The sequence below is a fragment of the Capricornis sumatraensis genome, chromosome 7, assembly GCF_032405125.1.
Source record: "Capricornis sumatraensis isolate serow.1 chromosome 7, serow.2, whole genome shotgun sequence".
Lineage (NCBI taxonomy): Eukaryota > Metazoa > Chordata > Mammalia > Artiodactyla > Bovidae > Capricornis > Capricornis sumatraensis.
In genome coordinates, this window is record NC_091075.1 from 119862882 (window position 1) to 119889947 (window position 27066).

General features: G+C 52.5%; 1 protein-coding gene across 2 annotated transcripts in view; it reads right to left on the reverse strand.

Moving 5' to 3' along the window:
- The window catches only part of PCGF3 (polycomb group ring finger 3), a 55438-nt gene extending 48310 nt beyond the window's left edge, over positions 1-7128 (reverse strand). For both annotated transcript variants that reach the window (XM_068975005.1, XM_068975004.1), the window contains exon 1: positions 6981-7128. The gene's annotated coding sequence lies outside the window, so the exon portion shown is untranslated. The remainder of the gene's footprint in view (positions 1-6980) is intronic.
- Between the last annotated feature and the right edge of the window lie 19938 nt (positions 7129-27066).

The window sequence follows — 27066 nt, forward strand, 5'->3', positions numbered from 1 at the left end:
AGAAAGGGCGAGTTGCCCACACACATGAAAATCAAAGGAGCCACCACCTCTGGGAATGCTCTCAGCCGGCACCCGTTCTCCCAGCTCCAGAGACGAGAACCAGGTTAGTAAACAAGCGGAAGAGGCGAGAGCCCCGTGGTGTGGGCTGAACTGTGCCCCTCAAGCTCATGTGTTAAAGCCCCAATCCCGTCTCCACACGTGGGGCCTCTGTGAGGCTGACTCATGAGTCGGGGCTGACGGGTGAGCATCCTGCCGGGAAGGGGCCAGCCTGCTGCCAGTCTGCCTGTGAGGGCGAGAAGGCCCATCCAGGCCAGGAACCAAGCCCACTGGCACCCTGAGCTTGGACCTCAGCCTCCCTGAACCACCCTGTCTGATGGGTCTCATCCCGGCAGCGGTGTGGAGACCCTGTCTCCCAGTTCCTTCTTGGGGCGGCTGCTGTGAAACAGGGAAGACAATTGCCTCTCGCAGTTCCCATCTCCAGGGTACGGAGGAAGTTATTCCACCCAGAGGAAGCGCTCCTCCATGGCAAAACTCATATTTCCCCTGACGATTTCAAAAACCTTCCACCCACTAAACCTTTCATAAAGTCTGCTAAAAGCAACACAGCTGACCCGAGTGGGACTCGCCACCGTGCGCCCGTGACGGCGACAAAACGTGCCTGGACACCTCCGTCAGACACAGACGGGGCGGCCGAGGCAGCCCCCCAGGCACGAGCGGGTGCCGCTCCCAGGGCAGAGCTCGGCCCCGTCCACGGGCACAGGAGTGCCGGCGGCGCTGAGTGCGGGACGCACGGCCCGCCAGCACGGCACGGAGTCCCCACAGCCTCCGCGAGGCACCTCTCAACCCAGGAGGGGCCCAGGCCCCGTCCTCGGGGTGAACAGGGGACACAGAAAAGGTGGATGGCACCCTGAGTGAAGAACCAGGAAAACTCACAAGTGATGGGTGGGCTGGAAAAGTCTGTGCCGTGGGGAGCCCGAAAGGGTGGGAGGACCCCAGTGCCACGCGGGGAGCTACCCGCCTCCCAGACGGAAAACGCTCAGGAAGACCTTCCTGAGCCACGCGGGGAGAGCTGAGAGGGGACAGGAAGCGAGCCGGTACGCGGAATGGCGTCCACTTCTCGGTGTGACCGCGATGCCGCAGCTGCGTGGAGACCATCTTCTCACCAGCGTCCTGTGCTGTGAGTCACCTGAGCAGCGAGGCAGACGGTCTGCAGCTACTTCAGATGATTCAACAGAAACTGTGTTTAGAGAAACCAACAAGCACATGTGGCAAAACATACATGACCGCTGGGCCTGGGGTCAGGGGAGCAGGGCGCTTGCTGTGAGCACCTGCCGGGCTCCTCCGTCCACGGGACTCTCCAGGCCAAAGCACTCCTTCAGGGGACCTTCCCAACCCAGGGATCGAACCCAGGTCTCCTGCATTGCAGGCAGATTCTTTGCCATCTGAGCCATCAGATGATTCAACAATAACTGTGTTTAGAGAAACTGATAAGCAAATGTGGCAAAACATATGTAATTGTTGAGCCTAGGGTTAGGGTCAGGGTTAGGGTTAGGGCTAGGGCTAGAGTAGAAGGGTTAGGGTTAGGGCTAGGGTTAGGGTAGAAGGGTTAGGGTTAGGGCTAGAGCTAGGGTAGAAGGGTTAGGGTTAGGGCTAGGGCTAGGGTAGAAGGGTTAGGGTTAGGGCTAGAGCTAGGGTAGAAGGGTTAGGGTTAGGGCTAGAGCTAGGGTAGAAGGGTTAGGGTTAGGGCTAGGGCTAGGGTAGAAGGGTTAGGGCTAGGGTAGAAGGGTTAGGGTTAGGGTTAGGGCTACTGTAGAAGGGCTAGGGTAGAGCTAGGGCTAGGGTTAGGGCTAGGGGTTAGGATTAGTGGTTGGGTTAGGGTTAGGGTTAGGGTTAGGGTTAGGGCTAGGGCTAGGGGTTAGGGTTAGGTGTTAGGGTATAATGGTTAGGGTTAGGGTTAGGGTTTAGGGTTAGGGTTAGGGTTAGGGTAGAATGGTTAGGGTAGAAAGGTTAGGGTTAGGGTTAGGGTTAAGGTTAGGGTATAATGGTTAGGGTTAGGGTTAGGGTTAGGGTTAGGGCTAGGGTAGAAGGGTTAGGGTAGAGCAAGGGCTAGGGTTAGGGTTAGGGGTTAGGGTATAATGGTTAGGGTTAGGGTTAGGGTTTAGGGTTAGGGTTAGGGTTAGGGTAGAATGGTTAGGGTAGAAAGGTTAGGGTTAGGGTTAGGGTTAAGGTTAGGGTATAATGGTTAGGGTAGAAGGGAGCTCATTGTCTCATTCGTTCTTTCTCCACTGTGTTTCTTTCTTCCTCAGAAACTTTGTTAAAAATTAAAGTTGCTTTGCTGGTGGCTCAGTGGTAAAGAATCTACCTGCCACCGCAGGAGACATAGGGTTGATCCTTTATTCGGGAGGATTCCACACACCCCGGAGCAAATAAGCCCGTGGGCCACAACTGCTGCACCTGCGCGCTGGAGATGACGGCCTGCAACGAGAGGCCCCTGCATGGAGAAGCCCCACCCCATGACGGGAGAGCGGGCCCCGAGCCCTACGCTGGGAGAGTGGTCTTCAATCTCCACGACGGGAGAGGGGGCCCCGTTTACAACCAGAGAACAGCCTGCGCAGCAACAAAGACCCAGTACAGCTGTAAATATATACTTTTTTTTTTTAAAGTAAAACTAAATCACTTAAAACAAGAGCAGAAGAGGCTGACCCTTCTTGGCCCCTCACCACCTGTGACCGCGCCTGCACCTGCGTGTTCTCACCAGGCAGCTGCAAGCAAGCAGGTCCTCCTGGGAGATCCATGGAGGGCGTTAATGCACACAGCAGCTCCGGAACAGGGCCACAGAAGGGAGCAGGCCAGCTTTTAGTTAGCTGAGCACCTCCTACAGGCCAGGCCCTGCTGATAATAAGCAAACATAGCAGCTGACAAGAAACCCCCCTGCCGCCCCCCACCAAACCCACTGGGCTGCCATGAGACGCACAGAGGACCCACAAGTTGGCCAGGAACTTCAGGGAGGTCTGTGGACACATTCCTACTCTTTGCTTTTTCGTGTCAAATGCCTGGAATTTGCTGTTAGTGTGGCAAAGTCCAGCAAATATTGATGTGTTTGCAAAAAAAAAAAAAGTCCTGTTAACCTCCACTCTCTAAATTCACCTAAGCATGAGAAGTTCTCTTCAAAAAAAGAAAATAAGCCTAATAACTAGTTTTTAAAGACAGTCTAGTTACTTTTAAAATACTGCACTTTTTTACAACAGTGAAAAGCTATCAACTTGCAGAACGGAAGAATGGCTCCATTTCTGAAGCACAATGAACCGTGCAGCATGTTTGCAACAGCAAATGTCAGAAAGGCAGTAAGAAACTGTCCTCAAACCTCAACATATTGCAACAGAAAAGAAAATTAACTTTCAACTTCAAGTTCGATTCTGACCATTAACCAAATGAAACTATGAAATACAAATCCTGTCATTCAGTAAATTAGAGTAATAGTATAGGCTAACACAAACTTTGGTTATAATTCAAATAAGTAAGTGTAATCACTGGAAAGGACCCTGCTTCACCCCAGCCAGGTGGAAACCTAGCAGGTCCAGAGAGCAGGGTGGCAGAGAGGACACCCCCTCCACATGGTGACCAGTCAAGGGCAGTGGCCCCACGTGGGTGCCCTTCACAGCCTTCACAGTGCTGTGGCGCTGCCCCAGGCACTGGGGTCGAGGCACCCAGGAGGGGAGGTGTGGGCTGAGAACCAGGCTCCAGCACACGGGTGCCTGGAGCATTCTTCCCTTCGAGGGTCAAATATGCACAACATCTTGGACCTCACACTTCAAAAATGTCTTAGAAACATCAGTTTATAATTACAGAGCAAAATAACTGGCAGGAATCAAAGTTCTAGAAACAACTGAAATCACTGCCCTTGAAGCTTCAAACTACATCTCTGATACACATGTCTACAGTTTAACTGGGTGTGGGGTGGGGGCTTACGGTTTGCCGCACGTGTTCTAGGCTAACCCTAGACATCTCTCCTATTTGTAACTTCTCTCCCAGCACGTGCAAGCTCCAGCACCGCTCCAGCAGTGCAGCGGTGACATGAGAGCAGCCCGGGCAGCTCGAGACAGCTGAGCTGCTGCGCCCGCGGGCTGACCTCACTGCTCCGCACAGTCCTGTCCCTTCACCCTGCAGGGCACTTCTCAGGAGCTAACACCTAATGGAGGCCAGGCATTAGGATGGCCCAGCGGCCCCCAGCCCCTCCCAGGAATCACCGGTGGCGTTCCTCCTGCTCAAGCATGGGCAGGGCCTGGCAACTAAGAAACACAGAACGTGGTAACAAAGGACATGGCAAAAGGGATGGGATATCCCAGCCAAGATTAGGTCATGAACACTGTGGCCTCCTGCTCACTCTCCCAGTCAGTCACTGGCTCCCTCAAGCTGCCCTATGGATGTCTCCAGCAAGCAGCCTGGAAGCAGATACCCCCAGCTGAGCCTACAGACAGATACCACAGCCCCAGCCAGCACCCTGTCTGCAGCCTTGTGAGACTCTTGAGGCTGGGGATGCAGCTAAGCTGGGCCTAGACTCCTGACCTCAGACAGGGAGATAGCCGATGTGGTTTTAAGGCACTACATTTTGGGGTAACTTGCAGGACAGTAATGTATAAATAATACAACCATCCAGTGCTATCACACCTTCAAAAATCCAAAAATGAGAAAATAAAGAGCCTACTCAAACTTGAATGCCCAGCTTCACAAGCCTTTTCCAAAACTTCAAAGAAAATTAAGTTTTTTAAAAAGTAAAGTGTATGTTTAAACAAACAAACAAAATCAGAAGCAAGCACTGAGCAAGAAGGTCCCAAGCATGGTTGCTGCTGCTGAGTCGCTTCAGTCGTGTCCGACTCCGTGCAACCCCATAGACGGCAGCCCACCAGGCTCCCCCGTCCCTGGGATTCTCCAGGCAAGAACACTGGAGTGGGTTGCCATTTCCTTCTCCAATTGACAAATAAAACTTTCTAGGCTGGACTATTCATGGACTCCATTTAAGATTAGGTCCTATGAAATGTTACACTGAAAACGCAAAGGGGGTTTCTCCTAAGTAACCAAGAAGAGAAGCTACGGCACAAAATGAAACAGTGAGCTGATCATTCCAGCGTCTCCCTTGGGTTCCAGAGTCACGCCCCATGCTAACACAGGGCAACCTCTCCGAATGTACTCGCTGCAGGCTGGCCCCACGCCAAGCAGACAGTGCCCACCTGGGCAGCCTCATCCACTGGACACTCTGGAGCCTTCCCTGGCCCAAAGGCAGCACATCTCCATCCCTACTTTCAAAGTAGAGGACACCGCAGGCAAGGTCTGGGTGAGGTCAGACGTAAGGTTTTGGAGAAGCAGAGACCCCACCCCAGGGTCTCTTCCTGGAGTGGAAAAGGCGCCTGATGGCTCACCTGACACACACTGGACCAACGGCCCCCAAACCCTCCCCGCAACCCACACGGCCGTCTGGATCCCATCCCTCCTGGAAGCCCCTGGACACCAAAAACACCTCCAGACCTGGAGAATGGGGCGCTTCTGACACCCCCGGAGGGCAGGGAGGGCAGGAGTGATTGCGGACGACCGACACTGGCCTGGGTGCAGGCAAGGAGATGGCAGCCCTGGAGAGAGGCTGGGGGAGCAGCGTGGGGGCAGCTTCCTCAGTCTGGGGAGGGGCGCCCTGCTGGCTCGGGGCACGGGGCAGGGTGGAGTAGGAGCTCCATCAGTCTCAACCCAGCCTACCCCCGGGGCCAGCCCAGGCAGCAACTGCTGAAGGTCAGAAGGTTTGTGGGGCCCAGGCGCTCAGGGGCCTCACAGAGAGGGCTGGTTTGCACCTGTGGGGCTTACATACCCAGGATCCCTGAGGATCCAGACCTTTATAGCAGCTGGGGTCCAGCCGAGTGAGCTGAGTGGATTCCAGGCACTCTGGAAATTGCCCCAGGGCCCAGGCCCCTGGGGGCCCAGCCTGGGGTCCCAGCACTCCTCAAAGACCACCCTTGAAGCCTGGGTGCTTCTCAGCGACTCATTCAAGAGTCGCAGCCTTCCTGGGGGCCTGTCTCCAAGTTTCAGCTCTCATCGCAGTCCCGGTCCTGTCTGAGAGCCAGCCTTCTCCAGGACTGCCCAGCGTCCAGCTCTTCTTCACGACCTACCTGGGTCATCCCTGCAGCCTGTCGCAAGACAGAGGCCTCCACGTGGCACAGCCCCAGGGTCCTGGCTCCTGGGAAGGACGGGCTGTCCCAGGGTCCCAGAAGCGCTCACAGGCCAGTTTCGAAATCCTGGCCCTACTGGAGAGCGGTCCTGGGGTCTCAGTTCTCTCCAGTGGGGTTACTCAAGTCCTGATCTTCCCACGGGCCAGTCCTGGGGTACAGACGCCCCCAGGTGACCCACCCTAAGGTCCACGGCTCCTCAGTGACTTGTCCTAGCCCCAACTGTCCCTAAGTCCTGGCCATCCTCGGTGACCTGTCCCGGGGTCCAGCTGACTCTTGCTGAGCCTTAAGGTCCCAGCCCTCCTCCATGGCCCACATCGGGGTCGGGCTCTCTTAGAAGGGATCTGTCTTGGCATCCAGTGCTTCCTAGTCTTTTCCCGGTGGGTCCTAAGGTCCGGCCCTCCCTGACGACCCACCCTGGGGTTAGATACTCCCTGACCCCTCTGCGGTGGCCCGTCCAGGAGTCCGGTCCTCCCCGGTGACCTGTCCAAGGGTCTGGTCCCCCCCCAGTGGCCGGTCCTGGGATCCAGTCATCCCCGGTCGCTCCCCGAAGACCCGTCCCGAGGTCGGGCCCTGCCCTAGGTCTGGCTCCCGTGGGTCCGGCCCGGGCCTGGGCCTGCCGAGCGGAGTCGGGGCGCCGCAGGCCGGGCCGACGAGGGTGCAGGGGCGCGGGCCGGGGTTCGGAGCTTTCCGGGCCCGGACACGGGCCGAGGCCGCGGCCTGTGGGGCGGGCGCCACGGGCCAGGCCAGGCGGGGCGCGGACTCACTGACCTGCCGTCTCAGCTGCGGGCGAGCTGGGCGCACGCGGGGCCAGCGCGGGCAGGGGGAGGGGGCGCCGCTCCCTCCGGGTCTCCCCCAGGAGCAGGAGAAAAAAACCCGTCCGGAGTTTAAAACAAAGAGGCGGAAATGCCCGAGCGGAGCCGACCGCAGAGTCGGGGGCGCCGCGCCTGGAGCATGCGCATTGCGTGGCCCGGCTCCCACCCGGCGGCCGGGGCAGGGGCGGGGCCTGGAGGGGGCGGTACGGGGCGTGGCAAGGGCGGGGCCAGAGGGCGCAGGCGCGTCCGGGCTGGAGCGGCTCTGGGGCCTGAAGAGGCGAGGGTTGCCGCGGAACCCAGGACGGGGGCGTGGTGAGAGGTTGTGGGTGGGGACGCAGGGCGGGGTCAGAGGGAGCCTCGGGGCCGGGCTCCGTGCAGAGACTAAGCCGGGTCGTGAGACGCTTGAGGGGCTGGGAAGGCGGGGCCAGAGATGGGGCGGGGCCTTGAGGGGCGTGGGGCGGGGCGTGGGAGGCCCGGTGAGGGGCGGGGCCGGGGCGGGGCCAGATATGGGCGGGACCTTGCTTGGGCGTGGGGGCCGGGCCGAGGGCGGGGCGGGGCCGGGCCGAGGGCGGGGCGGGGCCGGGCCGAGGGCGGGGCGGGGCCGGCAGGCGCAGCGCGGGGCGGAGGCGCGGCTTGCGGAACTTTGGGTCCTGCAGACAGCAGGCGTTAGGACCCCGCCCCCGGACCTAGGGTTTCCTCCGAGGAAGGCAGGCTCGTTCTTGCATTCCTGTTTTCCTGGGAATCAGGCAGGAACGGGGGAGCCGCGGACAGACAGAAACGCGGCCTCTGGGCTCTCAGACAGTAGGCAGCAAGGCTGACCCCGCCACCCGTCCGTGGGTCCGCCTTTCTGCAGGCCCTGCCCTGGAGCTGTAAAGCGGTGATCATGACGTCCACGCCTTCGTGGGGTCCACACTGCAGTGGGGGGAGAGAATCACAAAGGACAGCGTAAATATGGTGTCCTGTGGGAAACAAGCCGATTGGGGCAGGCAGCGGGTGTCCGGAGATAGTTACCTTAGAGTGAACCGGCACGGGAAGGGTCCTGAGGAGCAGCGAGCCCTGCAAGTAACCGGCTGGGGGCGGCTCGCCCGGGGAGAGTCCAGCCAACCTCAGGCCTCGGGGCGGGAGGGAGTGTGGAGAATGCTTCCAGAGACCAAGGGAGATAGAGGGCGCAGGTCGGCGACCAGGTCAGATGGAGAGGCTCCTGGCGTGTCTGAGCAGAGGGCTGTCCACCTGGGCTTGGCCTCCCGCCGCCCTGTGTCTGTGGGGGCGGGGCTGGGGTGAGAGGCAGAGCAAGGGAGAGCCAGGGTGCCGCACCAGGTGGGGAGCTGTAGGGTGGGTGGGACTGCTGGGGTAGCTGGCATGAGAGGAGGCAGGGATGGACAGCTGCTGACCATCTGGGGAGGGTGATGTCACTTGACCCCAGCTGGAACTGCCCTGAGGCTGGGGGCTACAGGAGTGCAACCGGAGCTTGCAGCGGCTGGAGATGAGGAAACGGTTAAGGGGGTGAGTGGGGACGAGGGACCAAGCCCCCTGCAGCCCTCCCAGTGGAGATACTAGGGAGTCCAGGAGGAGCCAGTGAGAAAGAACCCTACTTGGGGGGTCTGGCAGACTGAGGAGGAGGCCCCCACAAGTGGGTGTCGTGATCTGGCTGGTGGAGGCATGAGGGTGGCGAGGCACTTCTGGGGCCACGGCCAGTGCAGTGGGGACACATTGTTGGGGAAAGCTTTGCTCAACGGAAGAGGGCAAAGACAAATTTTCAAGGCTGTAGACTGAAGCCACACATGGAGTTTGGGTGCCAGAAGGAAAAGACAAGGGGACAGTGACCACTTGTGTGAGAAGACAGTTTCCTACCTCGGTTGTAGTGATTGGGTACAAGAGGATCGTGACTACAGTGCGTGGTGTGGTACCTCGGCAGTGGTGACGGGGTAGAGGGGAGAGTGGCGTGCTCTGTGAACCCCAGTCCCCACCTAGGACTGGGGCCTGGATGTGGGGGCATTTGGCAGCCCTTCACATGGGGGTGGTCCACACCCTGCCCCAATGCATGGTCTATTCTAGATGCTTCTGTTTTCCGAGAAATGGGAGTTCAGTCGACCCAGGCTGGAAGAGGGGGCCCAGGCGACAGCAGACTGGGATCAGCCCTGGACTGAGGGGAGGCGACTCCAAGGCATCTGACCGCCCTCGGACCCTGTGCAGAGCCCGTGGCAGGCGTGTGAGGCACAGCAACAGTCCCAGATTTGCTCCAGGCCTGGGGTCTCTTGCTGAGGGTGCAGACCAGACATCTGGGCTGCCCGCCTGTTCTCCAGGGTAACCTCCTTGATGACAACAGCCCAGACCTTGACCTGAACCCTGGGCTCCTGTGTCTAGCTGCCCAGCCGCATCTCTGCTGCCGTGCCTGAGAAGCCCAGGCTCCGAGGGCAGAAGGTCCACACCTGACCCTCCCACAGCCCCATCGCAGGTGGGCTCCTTCCTGCCACCCTGACACATGCTGTCAGTGGACCCCTCAGAATCTGCTGCAGCCCCCCCGCCCCACCCTGGTCCAAGGCCGTCAACTTCGCCAGTTGGTGTATCATCTCAGGACTGGCCTTCTGCTTCTTTCTTTAGGCCCCAAATCTATTCTCAACACGAAATGGTAACTCTCATAACACATTCGCTGCAGAATGCCCCTCCTCTGCCCGAAACCATCCAGGGGCCTCACTCAGAGCAGACCTCACAAGAGCAGAGGTCACGGGGCCTGAGGACACCTAGAGTGAAGGCCCTGTGTGTTGTGTTGATGGTGGTGTGAGCTCCTGAGTGTGCACATAGGTCACAAATCACTGGCATGTGTGGCTCACACTGTGTGGTTGCTTCAACAGGGCAGAAGAGAAAGAAGGGACCAGAAGCCAGGACACAAGGAGGGAGAGGAGACCACCCTCCCACCTCGCCCATGCCTCCTCTTTGCCCAGAGGTGAGCGGTCCCCTCTCCTCTGCCTCCCAGCCACCCCCAGAGACGCCCGTCCTCCACAGCCCGCCCGGGCTCCCCCTGGCCCGCTCCCTTCCTTTTGAATGTCCTCCTCTTCCCTGATGAACCATCCCAGTGAGGCTGTCTGTCTGAACAACAGAACAGAACAGAATGAAATGGGCTCTCTTGACATGCGCTTCTCTGCTCTCTTCGTAACACAACTCCTCAGGAGAGCCGTCTACGCTGGCCCACCCAATTTCCCTTCCTGTTTGGTCTCTTAACCCTGCAGGCTTCTGCCCTCCCCCAGAAAAACGCTGTGGCCCAGGTCACCCCAGATTCTGTGAGCTACGTCTGCCAGCACCTCTGACCCGCCACGCTGCTCTCTGCTCCTGGAAGCTCAGCCCCTTGGCTGGCCGTCCCGCGTTCTGCCCTCTAACTGGCACCTTCTCGGACCCTGGCCATCCTCATCTCCTCTCTCTGCGGCCACACTGGCCAGTGCTTTCACTCTGCCCCGTGCTCTTGAGCTCTGTCCCGATGCGCGTGACCCTCCTGGGCCTGTGCACCACCTGTCCCTCGGTGACTGCAGGTGGCAAGCTTCCCCATCTCGGCCCGCAGGGCTCCATCTTCTCTGCTACTGGCGCACAAGCACCTGGGTTCGCACCTGACCCCTCCACTGCTGTTTCCCCACACCTGGCTCATGAGGAGGCCCTCTCGGCTCCGTCTGCACATGTGCCTGATGCGGCCGTGGCTCTCAGCCTCCACGGCTCTCAGCCTCCACGGCTCTCAGCCTCCGCGGCTCCTGGCCTGGGCCCACCTGTCCTGTCTACGTGGCTGCCATACCCCACTAGCCCTGGTCTCTCCTGGACAGAGGAGCCGACAAGCTGACCCCCAGCGTCCAGGTCAGAGTGCGCCAGGCCTCTCTTCAGCCCCAGTCACTGCTCCAGCTCCCAGAGGTCCTGCCTTGGGCCTGGGTCCAGCCCTGACTCTGGCCTGGCCTCCTTGGCCCTCCGGGACATGCTGGGCCCTCACACCTCAAGGGCACGGCTGAGCTGCTCCCAGGCCTGAGTGGCACTGTGCCCCGAGACCTGTGCTCGGATATCTCCTGAGGCCTCTCTTGACCAATCTGGCAATAGAAACACAGCGCCTGACAACTTATCTTGTTGGCAGACTCTCCTCTCAGGTATTGTTGGTGGCAAGAAAGAGGGGAGGGGCAATATTGAGCAGAACAATGTGGGCATCTTCTTTGGCTCAGAGCCCCAGGCGGGAAAATACCCTAAAGAGACACTGTGTGTGTACGTGCTCAGGGACTTCGGTGGTGTCCGACTCTTTGTGACCCTATGTACTGTCCCCTCCAGGCTTCTCTTTCCATGGGGTTTCCCAGGCAAAAATACTGGAGTGGGTTTCCTTATCCTTCTTTAGGGAACCTTCCCGACTCAGAGATTGAGTCTGTGTCTCCTGCATTGCAGTGGGATTCTTTACCCACTGAGCCACCTGGGAAGTCCCAAAGATACAAAGTACAAAAGATACAACAGGGCTGCTAACTGCAACGTAGTTTATAACAGAAAAGCTGGAACAGTCCGTAATGGATGCAAGTACTTAATCAACCATTACCCTCTACACAGGGGTTCTTGCGTCTGCAGTAAGGGTGCAGATACCTGTGCATGCTGTCATGGGGTTGCCTCCAGGATGGTGTCCAGGGCATAGCATTAAGGTGGCCAAGCAGGAGAAAAGGGCACCCAGACTGTGGGGGTTACTGCCTGTTCCACGTATCTGTCTGGACTAGAAATCTGTGCAGATGGTGGTGGCAGTGGGGCTTCAGTCTCCCTGGACCCCTCATAAAACATAGGGTGGTGCAGCAGCCCAGAAACAGTCAGGTGGCCAACACCGACCCCGAGGCCCCATGACAAGCAGGTAGAGACAACCTCCCGCCTTGCTTCCTAAGGCCAGCACGTGCGTGGAGGGACTGCGGCCACCCTCCCACCAGAGACAACCGGAAACGGGGCCACGCCAGGCAGTGCAGGCCGTGACCCGAGAAATGGACAAATGGGGCAAGCCACAGTTCGGAGGCCAGGGTGCCGAGGCTGCGGGGAGGGCAAAGGAGAGGAGGGCCTTGCAGAGGGGCGCTCCAGAACTGGGTGGAGAACCTGACTCCTGGGCTGAGCCCTGATGAGGATGCACGTGGAGGAAGCTGTCTGGAGCTGCACAGAAGCTCTGAGAGGCACCAAGACATGTTCTGGGAGGTCATGACAGGGGGCATCTCCCACCAGCCCAGGAGCCCTCACGGGCCAGGCCCCAGGCCAGACAACCTAATCCTCAGCAGGAAGGCAGCCCCCACCAGCCTACAGCGGAGATGCGTGGAGGGAACAACAGGGGGCTCAGAGTCCGACCTTGCCGAGGAGAAAGCACAGGCAGAAAGCACTCCACAAGGGCAGCGCCTTGGGTCGGGCCCAGCAGGTTGGCCAGCGAGCAGCAGAGAGCGCCAATCACCGGGGCCAACGTGCAGCTGATGCCAGCGCCAGAGCCAGAAAACAGGCTCTACCGTGGGTGTTATACCCTATCCACGTGTCCAAAGGCAGGGAGGTGGCTGGGCACTCTTGGGCATGGATCAGGAAATGAAGGGGGCCAGAAAGCAAAGGCGTGGCACAGACCCCTGTGGACAGGAGCCAAGAGCCACATGTGGGCCACTGAGCATCAAAAAGAATAATAGCAGCAACGGGTTACAGTACCTAAACTATGGATACATGATGCTCCTTAAAAACCCAGCACGGCGGTAGTGTAAGGCCCTGAGGAACCAAGTCATAATTTTCAAACCTGAGGGATGATGGGAGAAAATCAGTTATCTTCCTGGCCTTGCATACAAACTGCGTCTCAGGGTAACCGAATACCTGATGTGGGATCAGTTTTCTTTATGAATATCCCAGCTGATTAATGAAGAAGTACAGAGTTAAAATACTATCATTTCAAAGCCCTAATGGGAATGCTGCCACAAACTACCATACAACTGCATTCATTTCACATGCTAGCAAAGTAATGCTCAAAAGCCTTCAAGACTGGCTTAACAGTATGTGAACTGAAAACTTCTAGATGTAAAAGCTGGATTTAGAAGAGGCAGAGGAACCAGCAATCAAATTGCCAAAATCTGTTATATCACAGAAAAAGCAAGAGAATTCCAGAAAAAAAATATACTTCTGCTTCATTGACTATGTCGTGCCATGCTAAGCCACTTCAGTCGTGTGTGACCTTATGAACTGTAGCCTGCCAGGCTCCTCTGTCTATGGGATTCTCCAGGCAAGAATACTAGAGTGGATTGCCATTCCCTTCTCCAGGGGATCTTCCTGACCCAGGGTTCGAACCAGTGTGTTTTAATGTCTAACCGGCAATACAGGAGACAGAGATTCTATCTCTGAGTCGGGAAGATTCCCTGGCGAAGGATAGGGAAACCCACTCCAGTATTTTTGCCTGGGAAAGCCCACGGAGAGAGAAGCCTGGCGGGCTACAGTCCATAGCGTCACAAAGTTATGACCAACCTAGACAGCATATTAAATAGCAGAGACATTACTTTGCCAACAAAGGTCCATCTAGTCAAACCTATGGTTTTTCCAATAGTCATGTTTGGATGTGAGAGTGAGACCATAAAGAAAGCTGAGCACTGAAGAATTGATGCTTTTGAACTGTGGTGTTGGAGAAGACTCTTGAGAGTCCCCTGGACTGCAAGGAGATCCAACCAGTCCATCCTAAAGGAAGTCAGTCCTGAATATTCACTGGAAGGACTGATGCTAAAGCTGAAGCTCCAATCCTTTGGCCACCTGATGCAAAGAACTGACTCTTTGGAAAAGACTCTGATGCTGGGAAAGACTGAAGGCAGGAGGAAAAGGGGAAGACAGAGGGTGAGATGATTAGATAGCATCAGACATGAGTTTGAGCAAGCTCTGGGAGTTGGTGATGGACAGGAAATCCTGGCGTGCTGCAGTGCGTGGGGTCACAGAGTCAGACATGACTGAGTGACTGAACTGAACTGAAGACAGTCAAAGATTTTGGGCTTCCCAGGTGGTGCTAGTGGTAAAGAAGCCACTTCCCAATGCTGTTCAGTTCAGTTCAGTCGCTCAGTCAGGTCTGACTCTCTGTGACCCCATGGACTGCAGCACGCCAGGCCTCCCTGTCCATCACCAACTCCTGGAGTTCACCCAAACTCATGTCCATCGAATCGGTGATGCCATCCAACCATCCCATCCTCTGTCATCCCCTTCTCCTCCTGCCCTCAATCTTTCCCAGCATCAGGGTCTTTTCAAATGAGTTAGCTCTTCACATCAGGTGGCCAAACTATGGGAGCTTCAGCTTGAGCATCAGTCCTTCCAATGAGCATTCAGGACTGATCTCCTTTAGGACTGACTGGTTGGATCTTGCAGTCCAAGGGACTCTCAAGACTCTTTTTGAACCGCAGTTCATAAGCGTCGATTCTTCAGGGCTCAGCTTTCTTTATAGTGCAGCTCTCGCATCCACACATGGCCACTGGAAAAACCACAGCTCTGACTAGACGGACCTTTGTCGGCAAAGCAATGTCTCTGCTTTTTAATATGCTGTCTAGGTTGGTCATAGCTTTTCTTCCAAGAAGCATCTTTTCATTTCATGGCTGCAGTCACTATCTGCAGCAATTTTGGAGCCCCCAAAATTAAGTCTCTCACTGTTTCCATTGTTTCCCCATCTATTTGCCATGAACTGATGGGACCGGATGCCATGATCTTAGTTTTTTGAATGTTGAGTTTTAAGCCAGCTTTTTCACTCTCCTCATTCACTGTCATCAAGAAACTCTTTAGTTCTTCACTTTTCTGCCTTAAGGGTGGTGTCATGTGCATATCTAAGGTTATTGATATTTCTCCTAGCAATCTTGATTCCAGCTTGAGCTTCATCCAGCCCAGCATTTTGCATGATGTACTCTGCATAGAAGTTAAATAAGCAGGGCGACAATATACAGCCTTGATGTACTCCTTTCCCAATTTGAAACCGGTCCATTGTTCCCTGTCTGGATCACAACACACTGTGGAGAATTCTTAAAGAAATGTGAGTACTAGACCACCTTACCTGCCTCCTGAGGAACTTGTATGCAGTTCAGGAAGCAACAGTTAGAACCGGATGGATGATACCACTCTAATGGCAGAAAGTGAGGAGGAACTAAAGAGCCTCTTGAGGAGGGTGAGAGAGGAGAGTGAAAAAGCTGGTTTAAAGCTCAACATTCAAAGAACTAAGATCACGGCCTCTGGTCCTATTGCTTCATGGCAAATAGATGGAAGAAAAAGTGGAGACAGTGACAGATTTTATGTGCGTGAACTCCAAAACAGACAGTGATTGGAGGCACAAAATTAAAGGATGCTTGCTCCTCGGAAGAAGAGCTATGACAAACCTAGACAGCTTATTAAAAAGCAGAGACATCACTGTGCTGACAAAGATCCATACAGTCAAAGCTATGGTTTTTCCAGTGGTCATGTATAGATGTGAGAGCTGGACCGGAAAGAAGGCTGAGCACTAAAGAATTGATGCGTTTGAACTGTGGTGTTGGAGAAGACTCTTGAGAGTCCCTTGGACTACCATGTGATCAAAGTAGTCAATCCTAAAGGAAATCAGTCTTGAATATTCATTGGAATGACTGATGCTGAAGCTGAAGCACCAATACTTTGGCCACATTATGTGAATAACTGACTCATTGGAAAAAACCCTGATGCTGGAAAAGATTGAGGACAGGAGGAGAAGGGGATGACAGAGGATGAGATGGTTGAATGACATCATTGGTTCAATGGACATGAGTTTGAGCAAACTCCAGGAGATAATAAAGGACAGGGAAGCCTCGCATGCTGCAGTCCATGGGGTCACAGAGTCCGCCGTGACTTAGTGATTGAACAACAGCAGCGGTGGGAGTGCCGACCTCAAAGAGAGATGGCCAGACACCCGTGCCTCCTGACCAAAGGCAGTGTCACCTAAAAACCCGAGCTTCATCCAGCTGCAGCAGGTGTTCTGTGCCTCAGCCCAGGCCTGTGTGTCCCCTGCTGACCACCCCCATGAGCACCCTCAAGTGGGCAGCACAGTCTGTCCAGTCTCTGCCCCAGGCTGTCTCCAGCAAGGGGAAGAGGAGCCCCCGTGAGCTCCTGAGCGGGAGCCAGGCCCCCAGTGGTGGGGCTGCAGGGGGCCTGTACCTCTGGGAGCCGAAGTCGGAGATGGGCAAAAGACCCGAACAAACACCTCACCAAGTGACTCACCAATGGCGAATACGCATGAGGAAAGAGAGACCACATCATAGGTCATCAGGGAAACGCGAACCGAAGCAGCATCCTGGTGCCACCGCACACCTCATCGAGCGGCCAAAACCCAGAGCGCTGATGGCGCCGATCGCTGGCGAGTGCACGGACTGCCAGGAACTCTCGTCACTGCTGGTGCGGATGCAGGATGGAGCAGTCCCGTTGGAAGACAGCCTGACAATTTCTGAGAAAATAAGTTTTCTTCCCATCAGGTTCAGCAGTCGTGCTCCTTGGCATTTACCCAAAGGGTTGAAACTCGCACAGAGATGTTTACAGCAGTTTTAATGACAGCTGCGCAAACTGGGAGCAAGCAGAATACCCTCAGTAAATGGATAAAGTGTGATCCACCCAGACAATGGAATATGACTCAGCATTAAAAAGAAACGAGTTCAGGCCATAAAAAGACAGGCATATTCTTTACCCTCTGAGCCGCCCTGAAAAGACATGGAGAAACCTTGAGTGTGTATTTCTAAGTCGAAGATGCCAGTGGGAAAGGCTACATACTGTATGATTACAACTTTATGACATTCTGGAAAAGGCAAAACTGTGGAGATAAAGAAAGGATGAGTGGTTGCCAGGGGTCTGGGTGGGGAGGGGTGAGCAGGTGGAGTGCAGATGGCCTTCAGGGCAGTGAGACAGCTCTGTGTGAGACTGTGATGGTAGACACACGTCATCACACATTTGTCAGGCCCACAGAATGTAAGCTGTGTCAACTACGAACTTTGTGTAGTATTGATATATACCAGTACATACCAATGTATCGATATTGGTTCGGCAATTATAACAAACATACCAATGTCAATAATAGGGGACGTAATGTGTGGCGGCTGGAAGACAGAGGACATGTGGGAACTCTGTATTTTGTGACCAATTTTTCTGTAAACCTAAGTCTGCTCCAAAAAGTATAGTGTGTTAATTAAAAAACAAATTACTAATCAATGTAATGAGAGTATGATACTTATATTCCAAAAGCTAGGAAACATTTTTGAAGGAAGTTGAAGAAGACCTGAACGAATGTGGAGACAGTTCAAGGTTCAGAGACAAAGTTGTTAAGATGTGAATGTTCTCACAGCTAATCTACAACCTGTATCAAAACCCAGATGGCTTCCTCACAGATATTGATAATGTGATCCTAAAATGAGTGTGGAAATTCACAAGACCCAGAATAGCCAAAACAATCTTGAAAAAGAAGAACAAAGTTGGAGTGCTCTCATTTCCTGATTTCAAAATTTACTACAAAGCTACAGTAATCAAGACAGTTAGTACTGGCATAAGGACAGAAATCCAGATCAATGGACTAGAACTGAGAGTCCAAAAATGAGCCCTCACATTTGTGGTCAACTGGTTTTCAAAAAGGAAGCCAAGACAAGTCAATGGAGAAAGCATAGTCTTTTTAAGAAATGGCGCTGGGAAAACTGAATATTCACATGCAAAAGAATGAACTTGGACTGCTATCACATATGTATAAAAAATTAACTCAAAGACACCAAAGGCCTAACTGTGAGAGCTCAAACTTTCAAACTCTTGGAAAAAGCATGGGTATAAATCCTGGCTTAGGCAACGGTTGCTTAGACAGGATACAGGCACAAACAACACGAGGAAGAACGGATAAGTTGAATATCGTCAGAATGAAAGACGTGCGTGTCAAAGGGCACCATCAGGAAAGTGGAGAGAAGCTCAGAGTCTTGGAAATCATAATCTGGTCAGAGCTCTGTGCCTAGAACACATGAGCAGTATGTAAGAGGACCTCCCCGGTGGCGTAGTGGGTAAGAGTCTGCCTGCCGTGCAGGGACGCAGGCAGATACCTGGTCTGGGGAGATCCCACATGCCGCAGGGAGCTAATCCCGAATGCCACAGCCACGGGGCCGACCTGTCACAGCTGCTAACGCCCATTAACTCATGCATTTCCTTCCTGAGCTCCACCACAAGAAAAGCCACCACAATGAGAAGCCTCCATACCGCGATGAAGAGTAGGCCCTGCTCCCTGCAACTATAGAAAGCCTGCACATAGCAACACAACCAAAAATAAAGAACTATCAACACATCTTCCTCAAAAAGAGAATATGTAAGAATACAGACGATGCATAGACACTCGTGACTCAACAACACAAAGACAGACACTCAGTCAGAAAGGGAACAAGTTACCTGGATAGGCATTTCTCTAAGAAGATGCACCTTCGGCCAATAGGCACACGGAAAGATGCCCAACGTCAGCCGCCTACAGGGACATGCAAACCGAAACCGCAGATTCCACTTCTCACCCGCTAGAATGGCTAGAGTCAGAGGGACAGGCAAGGGGCTGACCTGGTGGTCTGGTGGTTAGGACGCCATGCTTCCACTGTGGGAAGGGGAGAGGCTCGATCCCTAGTCGGGGAACTAAGATCCCACGTGCTGCGTGGTGAGGCCAAAAAGAGGAAGACAGGCAAAAACAAGTGTTGCCAAGGATGTGAAGAAGTTGGGATCCTCAGGCACTGTTGATGGGAATGTAAAATGGTGCAGCCACTTTGGAAAACAGTCTGGCAGTTCCTCAAAAAAATTAAACGTGAAGTTAGCATATGACCCAGCAGTTTCACACCTAGGTACAGACCCAAGAGAAATGAAAACAAATGTCCACCGAAAACTGACGTGTAAGTGTCTGTTATTGATAAAAGTCTCAAGGTGGAAACAGTCCATCAGCTGATGAATGGATAATGTGGTAAATCCACATAATGAATCAAATATCATTTGACAATAAAAAGGAAGGAAGAACTAACATGCAGAAACACAGATGAACCTTGAAAGCATTGCTCTCGGTGAGGAGGGCAGTCACAAAAGACACTCGTTGTTGGCGCTCAGTTGCTAAGTCCTGTCCCACTCTTTGTGACCCCACGGACTGCAGCACACCAGGCGTCCCTGTCCTCCACCAAATCCTGGAGTTCACTCAAACTCATGTCCATTGAGTTGATGATTCTATCCGACCATCTCTTCCTCTGTCGTCCCCTTCTCCTGCCTTCAATCTTCCCCAGCAGCAGGGTCTTTTCCAATGAGTCAGTTCTTTGCATCAGGTGGCCAAAGTATTGGAGCTTCGGCTTCAGCATCAATCCTTCCAATGAGTACTCAGGGTTGATTTCCTTTAGGATGGACTGGTTGGATCTCCTTGCAGTCCAAGAGATCTTAAGAGTCTTCTCAGCACTACAGTTCAAAAGCATCAATTCCTTGGCACTCAGCTTTCTTTATGGTCCAGCTCTCACATCTGCACATGACCACTGGACAGAAATAGCTTTGACTGTATGGACCTTTGCCAGCAAAGTTCTGTCGCTGCTCTTTCGTATGCTGTCTAGGTTGGTCATAGCTTTCCTTCCAAGAAGCAAGCATCCTTTAATTTTGTGGCTGCAATCACCATCCACAGTCATTTTTGGAGCCGAAGAAAATAAAATCTATCACTGTCTCCAATTCTCCTGCTTCTATTTGCCATGAAGCGATGGGACCAGACGCCACGATCTTAGTTCTCTGACTGTTGAGTTACAAGTCAGCTTTTTCACTCTCCTCTTTCACCCTCATCAAGAGGCTCTTTAGTTCCTCCTCACTTTCTGGCATTAGAGTGGTAGCATCTGTATATCTGAGGCTGTTGACATTTCTCCTGGCAATCTGGATTCCAGTTTGTGATTCATCCAGCCTGAGGTATTTTGCACGATGTACTCTGTATGTAATTTAAATAAGCAGGGTGACAATATACAGCCTTGTCTTACTCCCTTTCCAATTTTGAACCAGTCAGTTGTTCCAAGTCTGGTTCTAACTGTTGCTTCTTGACCTGAATACAAGTTTCTCAGAAGGCAGGTAAGGTGGTCTGGTATTCCCATCTCTTTAAGAATTTTCTACAGTTTGTTGTGATCCACGCAGTCAAAAGCTTTAGCACAATCAATGAATCAGAAACAGATGTTTTTCTGGAATTCCCTTGCTTTCTCTTTGATCCAACAAATGTTGGCAATTTGATCTCTGGTTCCTCTGCCTTTTCTAAATCCAGCGTGTATATCTGGAAGTTCTTGATTCAAGTACTGCTGAAGCCTAGCTTGAAAGATTTGGGGCATAACCTCGCTAGCATGTGAAATAAGCACCATTGGGCAGTAGTTTGAACATCCTTTGACATTGCCCTCTTTGGGATTGTAATGAAACCTGGCCTTTTCCAGTCCTGTGGCCACTACTGAGTTCTCCAAATTTGCTGACATACTGAACGCAGCACTTTCACAGCATCATCTTTTAGAATTTGAAATAGCTCAGCCAGAATTTCATCGCCTCCTCTAGCTTTGCTTGTAGTAATGCTTGGTAAGGCTCACTTGTCTTCATGTTACAGGATGCCTGGCTCTAGATGAGTGACCACAACATTGTGGTTATTCAGGTCATTAACACTTTTCTTGTATAATTCTTCTGTACAAGAAGAACTTGCCACCTCTTCTTAACCTTTTCTGCTTCTTTTAGGTCCTTACCATTTCTGTCCTTTACTGTGCCCATGCTTGCTCGGAATGTCCCCTTGATATCTCCGATTTTCTTGAACAGCCCTCTAGTCTTTCCCACTCTAATATCTCCCTCTCTTTCTTTCCACTGTCCCTCTGAGAAGGCCTTCTCATGTCCCCTCGCCATTTGCTGGAGCTCTGCGCTCAGCTGGGTGTGCCTTTCCCTTTCCCGTTGCCTTTCACTCCTCTTCTCTCGTCGGCTGTTTGTCAAACCCCCTCAGACAACCACTCTGCCTTCTCGCACTTCTCTGTCTCTGCGATGGCTTTGCTCACTCCCTCCTGCGCAACGTTGACGAACCTCCGTCCGCACTTCTCCCAGCCCTTGGTCTGCTGGATCTAATCCCTTGAATCTGCTCGTCATCTCCACCGTGTAATCGTAAGGGATTTGATTTAGGTCATGCCTGAACGGCCTAGTGGTACTCCCTACTTTCTTCAGTTTAAGTCTGAGTTTTGCAATGAGGAGCTCTTGATCTGAGCCACAGTCAGCTCCAGGTCTTGTTTCTGCGGACTGTATAGAGCTTCTCCATCTTCACCTGCAAAGCATATAATCAGTCTGATTTCAGTGCTGACCATCTGGTGATGGCTGTATGAGGGCTCTCTCTCGGGTTGTTGGAAGGTGTTTGCTGTGACCAGTGTATTCTCTTGACAAAACTCTGCTAACCTTTGCCCTGCTTTGCTTTGTACTCCAAGGATAAACTTGCCGGTTACTCCAGGTATCTCTTGACTCCCTACTGTTTGCATTCCAGTCCCCTGAGACGGAAAGGACACCCTTTTTGGTGTTAATTCTAGAAGGTGTTGTAGAGCTTCATAGACGTGGTCAGCGTCAGCTTCTTTGGCGTTAGTGGTTGAGGTGTGGACTTGGATTACTGTGATGTTGGACGATTTGCCTTGGAGACGAGTTGAGATCATTCTGTCGTTTTTGATGTTGCACCAACTTCTGCATTTCAGATGCTTTTGTTGACTGTGAAGTGAAGAACTGAAGAGCCTCTTCATGAAAGTGAGAGAGGAGAGTGAAAAAGTCGGCCTAAAGCTCAACATTCAGAAAACGAAGATCATGGCATCCGGTCCCATCACTTCATGGCAAATAGATGGGGAAACAGTGGAAACAGTGGCTGACTTTATTTTTCTGGGCTCCAAAATCACTGTAGATGGTGATTGCAGCCATGAAATTAAAAGACTCTTACTCCTTGGAAGGAAAGTTATGACCAACCTAGACAGCCTATTAAAAAGCAGAGACATTACTTTGCCAACAAAGGTCCGTCTAGTCAGGCTATGGTTTTTCCAGTGGTCATGTATGGATGTGAGAGCTGGACTATAAAGAAAGCTGAGTGCCAAAGAATTGATGCTTTTGAGCTGTGGTGTTGGAGAAGACTCTGGAGAGTCCCTTGGACTGCAGGGAGATCCAGCCAGTCCATCCTAAAGGAGAGCAGTCCTGGGTGTTCATTGGAAGGCCTGATGTTGAAGCTGAAACTCCAATACCTTGGCCACCTGATTCGACGAGCTGGCTCATTGGAAAAGACCCTGATGCTGGGAAAGATTGGGGTCAAGAGGAGAAGAGGATAACAGGATGAGATGGCTGGATGGCATCGCCGACTCGATGGACATGGGTGTGGGTGGACTCCGGGAGTTGGTGATGGACAGACAGGCATGGCGTGCTGCAGTTCATAGGGTGGCAAAGAGTCGGACATGACTGAGCGACTGAACTGAACTGTTGACTATGAGGGCTACTCCATTTCTTCTAAGGGATACTTGCCCACAGTAGTAGATATAATGGTCATCTGAATTAAATTAGCCTATTCCCATGCATTTTAGTTCACTGACTCCTAAGCTGTTGGTGTTCACTTTTGCCTTTTCCTTCTTGCCCAATTTACCTTGACTGGGGGGCCTAACATTCCAGGTTCCTATGCAATATTGTTCTTCACAGCATTGGACTGTGCTTTCACCACCAGACACATCCACAGCTGAGCGTCATTTCCACTTTGGCCCAGCCGCTTCATCCTTTCTGAAGCTCGCAGTAGTTGCCCTCCGCTCTTCTCCAGCAGCATGTTGGACACCTTCTGACCCGGGGTGCTCATCTCTCCGTGTCATATCTGTTTGCCTTTTCATGCTTCTCCTGGGCTTCTTACGGCGAGAATACTGGAGTGGTTTGTCATCCCCTCCTCCAGTGGACCGTGTTTTGTCAGAACTCTCCACCGTGACCCGTCTGTCTCTGGTGGCCCTAGACGACATGGCTCAGAGCTTCATTCAGTTACACAAGCTGTGTAACCTCCACCACAAGGCTGTGATCCATGACGGGGGTATTGGCATGGGGATTTTGTCTCAATACAGCTGTTGTTTAAAAAAAGAGGATTACAAAAGAAAGTACTAAATATTCAGACCTGATAGAAATTAAAGTGCTACGTCTATCTCCATGGTGAAAATATTAAATCAGACAACATGCCACCGCAATATGCACACAGACTTACATAGATGACCATCTTACACGACACGCAAACCAGTCCTGTCTCCATCTCAGAAACATAGGAGAGGTCAGACGCCCTCCCCCATATATGTGAAAAAGGAGAACAGTCATATCTCCATCTCAGAAACATAGGAGAGGTCAGACGCCCTCCCCCATATATGTGAAAAAGGAGAACAGTCATATCTCCATCTCAGAAACATAGGAGAGGTCAGACGCCCTCCCCCATATATGTGAAAAAGGAGAACAGTTACATATCCATCTCAGAACACATAGGAGAGGTCAGACGCCCTCTCCCATCATACATATAAAAAATGAGAACAGTTATATATCCATCTCAGAAACACATAGGAAAGGTCAGACGCCCTCCCCCGCCAAATGCATATAAAAAATGAGAACAGTCATATCTCCATCTCAGAAACACATAGGAAAGGTCAGACGCCCTCCCCCCCCAAATACATATGAAAAATGAGAACAGTCATATCTCCATCTCAGAACACATAGGAGAGGTCAGACGCCCTCCCCCATATATGTGAAAAAGGAGAACAGTCATATCTCCATCTCAGAAACATAGGAGAGGTCAGACGCCCTCCCCCATCATACATATAAAAAATGAGAACAGTTATATATCCATCTCAGAAACACATAGGAGAGGTCAGACGCCCTCCCCCCACAAATACATATAAAAAATGAGAACAGTCATATCTCCATCTCAGAAACACATAGGAAAGGTCAGACGCCCTCCCCCATATATGTGAAAAAGGAGAACAGTTACATATCCATCTCAGAACACATAGGAGAGGTCAGACGCCCTCTCCCATCATACATATAAAAAATGAGAACAGTCATATCTCCATCTCAGAACACATATGAGAGGTCAGACGCCCTCTCCCATCATACATATAAAAAATGAGAACAGTCATATCTCCATCTCAGAAACATAGGAGAGGTCAGACGCCCTCCCCCATATATGTGAAAAAGGAGAACAGTCATATCTCCATCTCAGAACACATATGAGAGGTCAGACGCCCTCCCCCATATATGTGAAAAATGAGAACAGTTACATATCCATCTCAGAACACATATGAGAGGTCAGACGCCCTCTCCCATCATACATATAAAAAATGAGAACAGTCATATCTCCATCTCAGAAACACATAGGAAAGGTCAGACGCCCTCCCCCCCCCCAAATACATATAAAAAATGAGAACAGTCATATCTCCATCTCAGAAACACATAGGAAAGGTCAGACGCCCTCCCCCCCCAAATGCATATAAAAAATGAGAACAGTCATATCTCCATCTCAGAAACACATAGGAAAGGTCAGACGCCCTCCCCCCCCTCCAAATACATATAAAAAATGAGAACAGTCATATCTCCATCTCAGAAACACATAGGAAAGGTCAGACGCCCTCCCCCCCCAAGTACATATGAAAAATGAGAACAGTCATATCTCCATCTCAGAAACACATAGGAAAGGTCAGACGCCCTCCCCCCCCATATATGTGAAAAAGGAGAACAGTCCTATCTCCATCTCAGAAACATAGGAAAGGTCAGACGCCCTCCCCCATCATACATACAAAAAATGAGAACAGTTATATATCCATCTCAGAAACACATATGAAAGGTCAGACACCCTCTCCCCCCATATATGTGAAAAATGAGAACAGTTATATATCCATCTCAGAAACATAGGAAAGGTCAGACGCCCTCCCCCCCAAATACATATAAAAAAGGGGTCTTTATTTCACGTGACTGTGTGTTAGTCACTCAGTCGTGTCCGACTCTGTGACCCCACGGACTGTAGCCTGCCAGGCCCCTCTGCCCATGGGATTTCCCAGGCAAGAATTCTGGAGTGGGTTGCCAGTTCCTTCTCCTTCTTTATTTCATATCATATACAAATTATTCAATTACAGCACACATTCAGAAAGATACCGTTTCCAATGTACCAGAAAATTCGATGACTGCCTCACACCATACACAAAGCATCATGCCATACAATGGACAGAGTATGAATCTGAGTGTGAATGAGTATGGATTTCAGTCACACAGAGAAAAAAGTTAGACATCCACCTCACACTTTAAGCAAATAAATTAGTCAATCACACACACACACAGACACACACACACCCATACTTTTCCAGCTCAGAACACCATGCTGAAATATTCATCACGCTAAATCCACAGTGAGAAACTTAGATCTCCATCTGTAAGTATTTTTAAGAAATAGATCCTAGCAGCTCTCCACGAAAACCTCGTTTCTGTTTCTGTGTGGTCCAGGCACTCCGAGCAAGGCCGTTCACAGCCGGGTCAGGAAGGTTCATCTCAGAGCCATTCCAGGGTAGACGGGAGCGTCCCCTCCAGGGGAAGTCTGCTTACAGTCCAGAGTCAATGAACACCTCTGTCTGGAAGGCAGGATGGGCGGTCCCCAAGCCATCCCATAGGCGACCAGACTTCCTAGTTTCACGGTCCTCCTGAAACACACCCCGCTGCATGCCGGTGGGGAGGCGCTGGAGGAGCCGGTCTGGGCGTTACCGCTGCGGCAAGGAACTAACTCTCTGCCTCTGACCCGGGTGCGGTCCCACAGATGGGAGACTGTGCTGGGTCACCCTGCTAGCTGCAGGGAGAGCTGTCTCAGACCCTTCACCGTCTCTGATCTAACTGTTCCTTTTACATCGAAGAATGAGATGCCTATCGTTTCCATTCAGGCAGAAAAATTAAGTAACCCTTTTACATACCATATACACACAAAAGACAAAACCCATCCCACACCTCGCATACCTTAGTAGCCGCTAACCACGCAGCCTTACATAACGCAGCGTGCACACACACCGGGTCATACCAGACACACAGCCGTGACGGACACCCGGCCACGCACGGCATCACTCAACAACTTCCCTCCCTCCCTCTCCCTCTGCCCACTCCAACACGACACGACCTCACGCCACGCATACACAGAAAGTTGCCTGTCTTGTGCAGACACATACAAAAGCTAGAAGACCAGCTCCTGTCTCTTCAACAGGTTGAATGGTTCTGAGAAGCACAGGTGGGGGGGCCCAGGGTCCTCTGTGGGAAGGGCTGGCAAGCTGGGTCCCAGATACTGTTGCCAGGACTTTGGGGTGTATGTGACCCTGTGGTGACCTCCCCCAGCTACACTGGAGAGGGACCGGGGGTAGATGGGGGGTGGGCCCTGAGGGGTTCTTTCTGGGCAGTCAGAGCCTTTCTGCATTTAAGTCAATAAGCTCATGTTCCAGGGCAATTTTTGTAAAAAATTCTCAGCAGACAGACCTCTGCTCCGCCTCCCACATGGAAGTCACTGTCCTTTGGAGGAGCTGGAGAACCCGGATTCTGATCTGCTTACTCAGCCCCTGCCAGGGTGGTACGTAGGTGTGTGGTATTATGGTGTGTGTGCAGCAGGGGCTCAGACTCCAGGAGAGGGGATGCTGTGCTTTAGGACCAGATGGTCTGGCAGGTCCTGCCCCATCAGTGAGCTCGTGGGCCCCCTTGGAGAACCTGCCAGGCAGGCTAGGGCCCGGAGACGCAGGGGCTGCCGGTGGGGGACACAGGGAGAAAATGCACCCACCCCGTCAGTGTCCTCAGTCACAGCCACCTGCTGGCCCCATCCCCTCCAGGGCTTTGGGTGTGGACAGACTGGTTCTTGCCCTCATATAGCTGGCAGTCTCCTGAGGGGAGGAGATAAAAACCAAGTAAGCACCAAGCAAACGAGATGGGGCAACTCGTCGAGTAACATGAGATCTCTTCCCTGATACCATGATGCTGCCTTTGCTCCAGTCTGGCAGAGACCCCTTCAGTTGCCTAAGTATGAGCAAGAGACAGTTTAAGAACGACACGCTGGCCTGGAGAAGCTT